Genomic DNA, 11,250 nt, shown 5'->3' on the forward strand with positions numbered 1-11,250 from the left:
ATTTGGAATCATTTTAAGTTACATGTATATAACACAACGTACTGATGATGGGAAGCACTCCTCTTCTTCCTGTATAAGAATACTCGATACATAGAGTTATCGAGTCTTTCTTATTCAGTTCTTCAAACGTAATCCAAATGCAGCTTCATAAAACTAGCAGATCAGCCACTAAGTCAATCTTCTTTTCAAGTTAGGCCACTTTATGTACCAACATTAAAAAGGATTAACATGGAAATAAACAAATTTAACAATGAAAGAATTACAAATTTATTCCTTTTGGCACCTTATGTTAGAATAATTTCCACATAAACTCATTAACGGGTATTTAGATGCATATAGGACCTAACCTTTCTCTGTTTAATGTGTTAAAACACAACTGTAGATATCATATGTCATATTTACAAATACGAGACACATTTTTTTAAGTTCTTACATCAGATATTGCCTGGGTCAGCCAGTATTTAGTAACGCATCACGTTTCGCAAACAGAAAACTCTGAAAAGGATTTTCACCGTCTGAAAACTCATCAATACCTGCCGCTTTAAAATAGTGTTTCTCTGGACTCCTCTCATATGTCGCAAGGGAGCATTTTCATTATCTTGGCACAGATCTCATTCAGCAGAGCAAACGTCTGATGTGCTGTCTTAACTTATCTGCCTTACGAAATAAATGAATAAGCCCTTTATTGTGACAGGCGAGGTAATGACTGCTACTTAAAACCTATCTAAATAAATATAAATACAACATTATTTGTAACTAAAATACAATTCATAATAAATAGCATATACAAGTAAATAAGGAATTAATATGTTTAAAATAAAACAAAAATTCAACTTAAAAGTATTAAAACTGGTTTCATACATAAGTATATAGATACTATTCCATCATCAGGAATAGTATTATTAAATATTTTGAAACCGTTTTTACCATATCTAGAGGATTATCTATGATGTTAATAATGGATGTAATTATATAGATGGATTTATGGTGATATAGATATATTGTAGGTGTTATTAATTTGTATTTGGGAAATAAATATTATTCATTCATTCATAAGTATATAGATATAATATATTATACATGAACATTAAAAATCAAAGTAACAGTTTCTTCGTAAGTATAAAATGATAAATTATAATACTTGGTTGCTTATCTAAAAATTCCAATAGTACTATTTCTAAAACACACAGAAAATTACATAATATAAAGAAAGTTATATTTAAAAATAAAATAAAATTTAATTAAATAGAAAATATAAAGGTAATAAAAATATGTCAATTAAAAAGATAAGATAAACCAAATAGGATTAGTTTAAACATTTTTTTCAGTTTGAAGGACTTTAAAATAAAATACCTTTTTTGATAACTTCGAGATAAGAAAGTCATTAATGCGTACTTATAACTATAACAATAAAATGCATCTAGTCAGTCCTTTGTTACGGTTAATAAGTTAAGATGATAGTTCAATAACAACTGTTTTTTGTATAATTCTTCTAGGGTTATTTGAAAAATAGAAACTGCTTATATAGGGTAATATTTTTTCGGTTTTTGTAAATAAAGCTTATCATAATATAATTGTTTAGTTAATTATTTTCTGCTTACATAGAATTTCACATAAATGAAAAATTTGAAATGGGTTCCCAAAGTTTTGAGAATTTTGAAAGGGGATTCCAAAGTTTTGGATACACTTGTAATTGGATCCTCCTGCAGGCTCTTGGTTGAGTCTTAAGTCCTTTGACGTCAATGTGGCGGTCGCTTAACTTCTATCCGTGTCTTGGGGTTTATTTGATTAACCCTAATCAATATCTCTAATCCTGTTGTATTGTAATGTCTTAGAATTGGTATGGTTAATATTGTTTGAAAGTTTAGTCAGTTAGTTAGTAGAACATTAAGTTTCGTACTATTTATTCAATTAATAATTGATTTAATACTATTCTTGAAATGACTTAAACGCATTTAAAAATTCATTATTAGACTAATTAAAGAGAATCTTCGTCATTGAAACAGTAAGAAAGTTTAGATTCCTAATAAACTGTTAGTTCCTAAAGTCTGTTAGTTATAAACTGAAAGAATGTATGTGCTAATATTATTGTATGTAAAATTAAATTTTATAAAATGAATTACAGATTATAATATTATTTGCTTTTTGCTTTATTATATTCATTTGTAGAATACATTATCGGTACATGTTTATCTGTTTACAAATAATTTACCAAATAAATATAAAGGAGTGGGTTGAAATAAGGTGTATTTTACGTAATGAAACAAAAATAGAATGCAAACTCTTCATGCAAACTCTTTTATGGTTAAAATTTGAATGTCAACCTCAGCAAAAGTTCAGAATCAGTACTTATGTTTCTTAACCTTTAGTTAGAGCACATAAAAATGTTTATTAAAACTTGTTTTATTGTATATTAATTTAAACAAACTCTCTAATAATATAAGTTTTATTTTTGTGAGGCCTTTCGTACTCAATGAGAACATCTTCGGACCCACACAACTGAATACAAGTAATAATAACAATAATAACATAAACAATTTTGTACTAAATAAAAACATATGTCATTAAAAATACAAAGAGACAATATTCTATGACAGCACAGTATGTTATATGTATATATACAAAATAAAGTTGATATTTCGTTAGATCAAATAAAGTAATTGTTTTATTGTGTTTTATTGTATTTCTTTAAAGAGACCTCAAGAGAGGCATTAAACTAGTTTTGTAATATAACTTTTACGACGGATTTATGATGCATTATTTTGATACACATTACCTAATAATACTAACGAAATTTATATATGATTGTAAAATAACAGTACATCAACATCTACAAGTTTTAAATCATTTAAATTTCCAAAGATGTAACTTTACTTCATTTAATTAAATTAATATTTACTATGTATTAGTTTACTATAAATATAAATTTACTAAAATATCTACTATAATAGTTACTAACACTTAATTTTTGCTCCAAATCCCGGCATTGGTAATATTAGGTCTGGCGATGTAAACTGTTTCCCCGATCTTCTAAATATTTTCTTTTTTAGAGATTATGTTGTTTTAATACATACTTTAATTTTCAGTTATCTTTGTAAAAAAAGTATTATTTCTTTACCAATACTGTAACATAGTAATATAGTTTGTAGCAGTTTTACTCTCCTTGTATCTGATGTTTACAACGAGTAAAGTAAGAAATGTTGTGCCCGGCTAAAATAAAGCCTGAAAATGATGATTGTCTTCTGGATTTTATGTAAATGAATCTGCGCATCCCCGGCCGGAGCGATGATAACATCGTATAAAAAGTGTTATATTAGCGGCTCTAACATAATAAACAATAATGAATTCAGTTATGAATTGATTTGGTTCCAGTAAAGCGCTTATTTCTAGACTAATGTGGGAACTCGTTGCTTTCTCAATTATTCATTTAACTAAATTATGGTTCACAAACGTGTTAAATCATAATTTGCATTTTAATGAAGTGCTGAAGTGGTGTAATTTTGATGAGAATTATCATTTAATTTTCGAATTAACTTATTTAAGCTCTATGTGTTTTTAGTTCCAGGTGACATTAAACCGTATTACGTTCAATATTATTAAGTTCAACCTGTATTATTATTATTATATATTATTAAGTGCGCCACAGTTGCGTTATGTACACTCTCTTATTTCCCTGAATCATGGAATTTATTATTCAAGCATCCTTAGCCAGAGATTACTTTAAAATCTTGTCGTCCAAGGCCTACACCGCGGATACTAAATGGAGTGTTAATGTGCGATATTTCTTTTTTAGGCAGCAGTCGACATCTACTACTCAGTTACTAATAGATTACTCGTACCTCCACGACTTCATCAACCTTAAAGCAATTTAATCACATTTAGCGCTGGACTTGCACATGGTGATAAAAGGACAGCCTTTTACTCTTAAAATTGTTCAAATAGATGGACACTCCTAGAAACTACACAAAATATTCCATCTTTAAAATTTAAAATGCGGTGTTATTTCTATGGCGGATAAGTAAATAAGGTTACAAATTCTTGTACCTTCAAGCCATTCCTAAGCATTCTATAATCTGAAAACCATGCCATAGGAGAGACCACTGCATTCTGAGATCCACACCTACCTGAAAACCATGCCATAGGAGAGACCACTGCATTCTGAGATCCACACCTACCTGAAAAGATCCAATAAGACTAAACTCGGAGTACTAGTAAAAGTTCAGTCTTCTCTTTTTTACAAGGTTTCGTTCAGAGCAAAGTTAGTGACTTAAGGGAGGTGAAAGATGGTTCCATTCATATTGTGCAATAGCTAGCCAGCGGCAGCACAACAGAACAGACAACGCTCAACGTGCTCCCACAACATAAGTCCATCTTATTATACCGTAAGTACTCACTAAGAAAGGAACACTAAGAAGGGACATCAAGGTCTCCGACTAACGTGTTCCGTCCTACTGACCTCAGATAAATCAGTAGCTACTACTTTATCATAAGAGCTATTCCACCACATGGAGTTTGTATATAAGATCAATTTCTTAACGCTGTTCAAAAAAACTATTTTTCTCTTGGATTTCTTGGCTCTTCAACACACTGCTCTTTATTCATTACAACATGGTAGCTGTTGAAATAATATCAATATGTAACCTTAAAAGGCCGCCTAATTATTTATGACTAACAGTTCCCCACGGCCTTTTACTCGTTTTTTTATTAAATGACAGGTACGTGATAGCCATGTTATTTTTTAAATGGCTCAATAAACACTTCTGAAAATAAGAGGTAACTGTAAGATATTCCAGTGTCCTAATCCACTTCAGAACAGTTGGAATTTAAGATTAAATAGCAATGCTTTGGGGTTTTGAAGTTGGAGAGTAAAACCATTTTTATGAGTGAATGAAAAGCACAAATTTCACTGTAAGATTGCAAAATATTTTAATGAATAGCTCTAACAATTTCAGTAATACTTGAATAATTTAGGATAGATATTCATCCAATATTGAGTCAATCGTAGTAATATACTCGATTCAGTATAAAAGTGTTTACTTTCTGTTCTTTTAATCATCTTCCGGTCTCAATTATTCCCCGTGCTCTATATACGTTTGCAATGTTGCCCCGAACAAGAAAATATTTACAATCATAGGTCTGAAAACTCTTTTTTGGTCAAAAAGCGTACGTTAAAAATCATGTACTTTTGATCTAAGGTATTCCCGACGCTGCGGCATAGCATTGTTTCTTTGTTTTTCCCGATCAAGAAGGGTAGTCTAAATAGTCCACCTCAGTGAAAAATGTCTACTTTTAGTTAAATGTTTGGTTTTTATGATAATGCATTAGTTTTTCTATTTAAATTATAAGACATATATGCCAAATTCCAACTTACTGAGACTTCGGGAAGGTGGAGAATCAGTGAAGAATGAGTGAGGGCTTTACCTTTTGTATAATAGACATAAACTATTTAGGAGTTACTCTATTATAAAATAGTAAACTTTTGGTTCGAACTAAAAATGCTATATTTTTTAATAGAGCTATTCCTAAAAACATTTCTGACATACAACATTGTTTTTGTTTATGGTTCAATATGGGAATGAGTAAAGCTTTTGAGGTGTGAATAAGTCGTAGCTATATAAGATGAAAACAATTATTGTGTACTTGATGAGACAATGAGGATGCTAATTCACCTGGAGTACAATATATTATTATATTTTGTAACCCATGTGTCTCTAATGTCCAAACAATGTAATTTTTTTCTTTGAGCTTCGTAGGCATCAACTTTGTTTTACTCTCTTCAGATGAACATGACTCCAGGATTCAAGGAGTCTAATCCGACAACATCATATTCCAGACGCTGCACTAAGAGGAAGGTGAACTGGAGCTAATCTCAACATTTTGAAGATTGCTTTGCGACATTGTGTTATAATAATAGATACCTTTAAAGTAATATGATGTAGGCTTGAAATTGAGATTTTCATAACGATAACAATCCCCAAGGGCCGTCCCTCCAATATAGGCGTGCAATGGTTAATACATAAACAAATTAGTTAAGATAGTCGTACAACATTGTGCAAAGCTTGTAGATTTAATCTGATAAGGTTTAATTAAAAACATTAAGATGTTTCTGAAGATGTTACGTAATTTGTAAAATAATAATTTACTGTGCAATACGTGAAGTCTATTTTGCTTGTGATGTTTTTTTTTTAGATAATTTGGTTGTCATAAACTTTAGATCACACGCATTAAAAAATGATATTTAAATACAATACAAGATAATCCGTACTTAAATGTGAATAAGAAGAAGGAGGTGCACAAAGAGAGAAAAGGATTAAACAAAAAGACAATGTCACTCGCTGAAGTTGTTTTTACCAGCCATACGCCGCACGGTAGAGTTCAGGGATGTATCATCCTCCTAAATGAGTGTAGCAGGGGCGACACTCTGTCTATAGGCACATTTACAGATGAAAGCAGAGATGGCTTACAAACACAGTTCACACTCACTTGACATAGGGTAATGTTGTCAATTTAACCATGGAAAAACCACGCTTAACAATGGTTGTGAAAGACAAACTCCACTAACTTCTATAGTAAAAGCGGAACAATAGGGTTCTAGAAATACAGAAAGCAACATATGCTCGATCTCAAAACAAGCAAAATCGTTCAAGACCCACGCACTCATGATTCACATTTTAGAATGTCAGCCGGGGAAGCAATGCAGTCCGAGCTCTCAGTATTATCACGTGCCAGTACATGGCTAGAGAGGTGGGTCATAATACGTTGACCAATTACAGAGCAATCACCTAAATCTACACCAACGTCTACTTCAATGCGGCCAATCCTTGCAGCTCATTGAGTATTATATTTAAAAATACAGATGTAAAATAAAATTAATTTCAAGGAGAAGTTATTTGTGATATTATAAAAAACAGAGTTATAAATATTATACAGTGATTGTAATTTTAAAATCGTACGAATATTAAACGGCGTAGAAGAAAGGGTGGTTACGGAATTTTAACCCCCTTATGATTTATTGTAACGCCAAAGAATATGTATTATACAAATCCACTGTAAATATTCCACAGTAATCACACACAGATGAACAATCGCAATCCGCTATATTAGAGTAAGTGGTCGCACTTAGTGAATACCTGTAGATAAGAGTAAGGCCCTGTGCACGTTACACGATTCTGGCCATCCGGGAAAAAACCCGGACAGTTGAAGCTGCGCGGTTCCACCCAGACGAGGAACTATCGGATAAATCAGATACAACACTTCATTGTTGTTGAAGGTGCGGTATTGTTAATATGGATCGTGAGCAAGTCATGTCTACTGTGTCGTCGGCGGAAAATAAAAAGGTGCGTCGATTATTCGTTCGTCCAATTAATCAGATAAGTGAGGAAGTCGAAACCTTGTACGTATTATTTGCTACGTAAATGACGCCCGAAAGATGTTTTTTACCACTTCTTTAGTTTGTCTGTTACTTATATTTATGAATTGCACTAGGTGGACAGCTTTTGATTTAACTAGTGATATCAAAATTCCAACATCAATTTCTGCCATAACGTTTAAATAAGCCACTGGAGCACACTAACTGAAGACACCACCAAAACACAAACTAAAATCAAACTGAATGCACAACGCAAGGTACAGCGCCCGGACGATTACAACCGTCTTGTGTGAACGCGTGCATTTGGTCACATGGTCCACTGAGCCGGCGAGGACGACACGGCTACCGTGTGACTCCCTCCAGTGGCATTGGGCGGCCAATTTACAACCGTACAGTGTGAAAGCGTGCATTTGGTCACATAGTCCACTGAGCCGGGAGGACGACACGGCTACCGTGTGACTCCCTCCAGTGGCATTGGGCGGCCAATTTACAACCGTCTTGTGTGAACGCGTGCATTTGGTCACATGGTCCACTGAGCCGGGAGGACGACACGGCTACCGTGTGACTCCCTCCAGTGGCATTGGGCGGCCAATTTACAACCGTACAGTGTGAAAGCGTGCATTTGGTCACATAGTCCACTGAGCCGGGAGGACGACACGGCTACCGTGTGACTCCAGTGGCATTGGGCGGCCAATTTACAACCGTCTTGTGTGAACGCGTGCATTTGGTCACATGGTCCACTGAGCCGGGAGGACGACACGGCTACCGTGTGACTCCCTCCAGTGGCATTGGGCGGCCAATTTACAACCGTCTTGTGTGAACGCGTGCATTTGGTCACATGGTCCACTGAGCCGGGAGGACGACACGGCTACCGTGTGACTCCAGTGGCATTGGGCGGCCAATTTACAACCGTCTTGTGTGAAAGCGTGCATTTGGTCACATAGTCCACTGAGCCGGGAGGACGACACGGCTACCGTGTGACTCCAGTGGCATTGGGCGGCCAATTTACAACCGTACAGTGTGAAAGATCTCCTGCATTTCAACAGTCGACTAAGAAAAATTGCTCATTTGGTTTTTCCCTGCATGGACAAAATTGTGTAATGTGCACAGGGCCTAAGGGGCAGGTTCTGACGGGTCAAATAAGTACCTCTGTTTTTATATGGGATTAATCAGTATTATTTGAGCATTAAAAGATAGAAGTATTAGTGGAATAGAGCCTGATTAGGAATTATCTTTTATTAATTACCGCATGAAATCAATGGAACGAGTGATATAGTATTAACACTTAAATTTACTGTTGTCTCTTTAATTGGCAAAGAGTATTATTTTAAAATCCCTAATAAAACGTACATGTTTTAATCAAAAACGGCGTTTTACTACTATATTTCTCTTTAAAGAACGTATCTGTGAATCAGTTGAATAATTAGGTCAAATATCATAAAACGAAATACTTTTCACCTGTCTTCATTTGCAACATATATCTTATCTTTGTGGCTTTAATTTTTTTTTAACATTACAAATCTCCTTTTTTGTAGTAATAGCACATAATATATCGATCTAGAGTAGCTGCTTTTGTGGTTTTGTGGTTTCCAAAAAAGTGTTGATATCTCGGAAAGTAAGCAACTTTTAACAACGTAATGTTTTATTATTTGGGTTAATTATTACCTGACCATTCGCCCTTGAATTATTGTCGTTGACTTGTCGCATAGATTAAAACATTCTACGATTATGTTTTTATCAATGCTTATGTGATATCTCGTATATTCGGGTAAACGTTTATGTGTTCTTGGAATGAAAGCCAAGTACTTCAGCACTTGTATCTCAATAACATTGTATAGGTAGAACTTGTTATGTATCAACAGATCAGATTCCTTTGCCATAAAGCAAATTCAATAAATTATCGATCAACTGTCTATGAAGATGTTTGACAATAATAATATATAAATGTTGAGTTGCAGACTGAATTTCTGGTTCCAAAGATACTATATATCTCTTCCAATATATGGATGAAACTCATTACTTATTCATCTGAGTTATAGGGTGTAATGCTGTTATTCGTCAGCGATGAGTTTGCGTTGTGTAATGGTAACTATGTAGGTTAAAATATACTAATAGTGTATGGCTGTATGTCAATTACACTTATAAATATTATTTCATTTCAATGAACTATTCATTTTACCCAACTAGTACCTACTTATCTTTTATTTCACATATGTAGTCAACCACATAAAGTTAGAATTTGTTTGTGTAAGTCCAGCAGCCTTTTACAAACTGAAGCTTTACTTGAATTTTTCCTGTATATGGATAAAATTGAGTCAGTATGTTTGCTATTGTTAACTGATCTTTTATAACTTCGTACAATGCTTTTCATCCATCTAAATTTATCACAGTTATTCGATTCATAGCTAATGAAGTAGTTACATTTAAATAAATATTGTAATAATCATTAAGTAGAAACATTTCCAAAACTGGAAATTTGGGTTTTCTACTTATTCTAAGGACTTATTGAACGAACCTATATTTACAACTCGTCGCTGTATTATTTTTAACCATCTCGTCATAGATACCCCTTTTAAATTAATAATTCAATCTCCAACGAGAATTCTGCTTTGGTATGGTACTAAACACTTTTTCACTAAACAGTACACACTGTTACTAACATTTGCAATTTTTGCTTGGTTACAAATAACACTGGCTGTATTTTGAATTGCCACAAAATCTGTAACAATCCAAAAATCCCCTTATTCAAAAAAAAAAGTAAACTATGCCTAGGTGCCAAAATATTATAAAACCACAAAATATTATTCTGTTTCTGCCTACTAATCCTAACGAAAAACTGTAAATGTCAAATCCAAGTGTTAATAAATACACGTTTTGAAGCGGAATTGATATTTTAACACGTTTAACTAAATTAAAGTGTGCTCTCGGGGGACCTATTCCATTACCCATCCTCGTCACTCCACCTCGTCAAGATTGCCCTTCTCGTGCGAGGCGTTAAATTATTCTAAGAATTTTATATGTGAAAAATTGAGATAATCTAATGTGTGAAATCTATTAATTTCAACAAAATGTATTTCGTGATCACCCGATGTTTACATTAATGATACTAATCGTACCTTATTTCGTAATGGTTTCGATAAACTTGACCGTTGTGATGCGATTATATCTATCTTATTCAATTATTATTAAACTTATATATAATTACTAGCTGTTTCCCACGGCTTCGCACGCTTTACGTAAGCCTTGGTCATGTATTTGCACTTCTGGTTCAAGTGCATTATATTTCTAACACCGATGTGGAGTTTGTCTTGTTGTCACGATCAAGAAAATCTGTGTATGTTTATTATATAGCCATTATACACGTACATGTATTTTATTATAAAGCGGTCTAACAGTCAAGCTTTAAGTTCAACCATATATTAATTTATCATAAAGACAAACATATATTCTAACTTAGTGCCTTCAAATAGTCTTTGGCAAATTAATATACGTAACTGTCTCGTAATTGCAGTTTATAACGTGCAGGCTTTGAAAACTTTTATATTTTGCAGCGCCACGTCGTGGTGAGTTTTATAAATGAATATAGCATATAAACCTTCTCCGTCGAAAAGTACATATACATTCAAATTTTCATAATGATCGGTCAAATAGTGTACGATTCCATAAAAGACAAACACACAAACATTCATAGATTAAACTTTGTTCTATTCAAACTGCAATAATTACATCTCACTTTGTTTGTGTTCTCAATAACTAATCAATACTAAGATCTTAAATATTAATATTTAATAATAAATTAATTTATTTAACATTTTCTGCGGTTCTAGGGAATGAGTGTACAGTAAGTACCTACTCTATTTGTAAAATTTTCCATTTTAACT

This window comes from Homalodisca vitripennis, chromosome 2 (genome assembly GCF_021130785.1).
Source record: "Homalodisca vitripennis isolate AUS2020 chromosome 2, UT_GWSS_2.1, whole genome shotgun sequence".
Classification (NCBI taxonomy): domain Eukaryota; kingdom Metazoa; phylum Arthropoda; class Insecta; order Hemiptera; family Cicadellidae; genus Homalodisca; species Homalodisca vitripennis.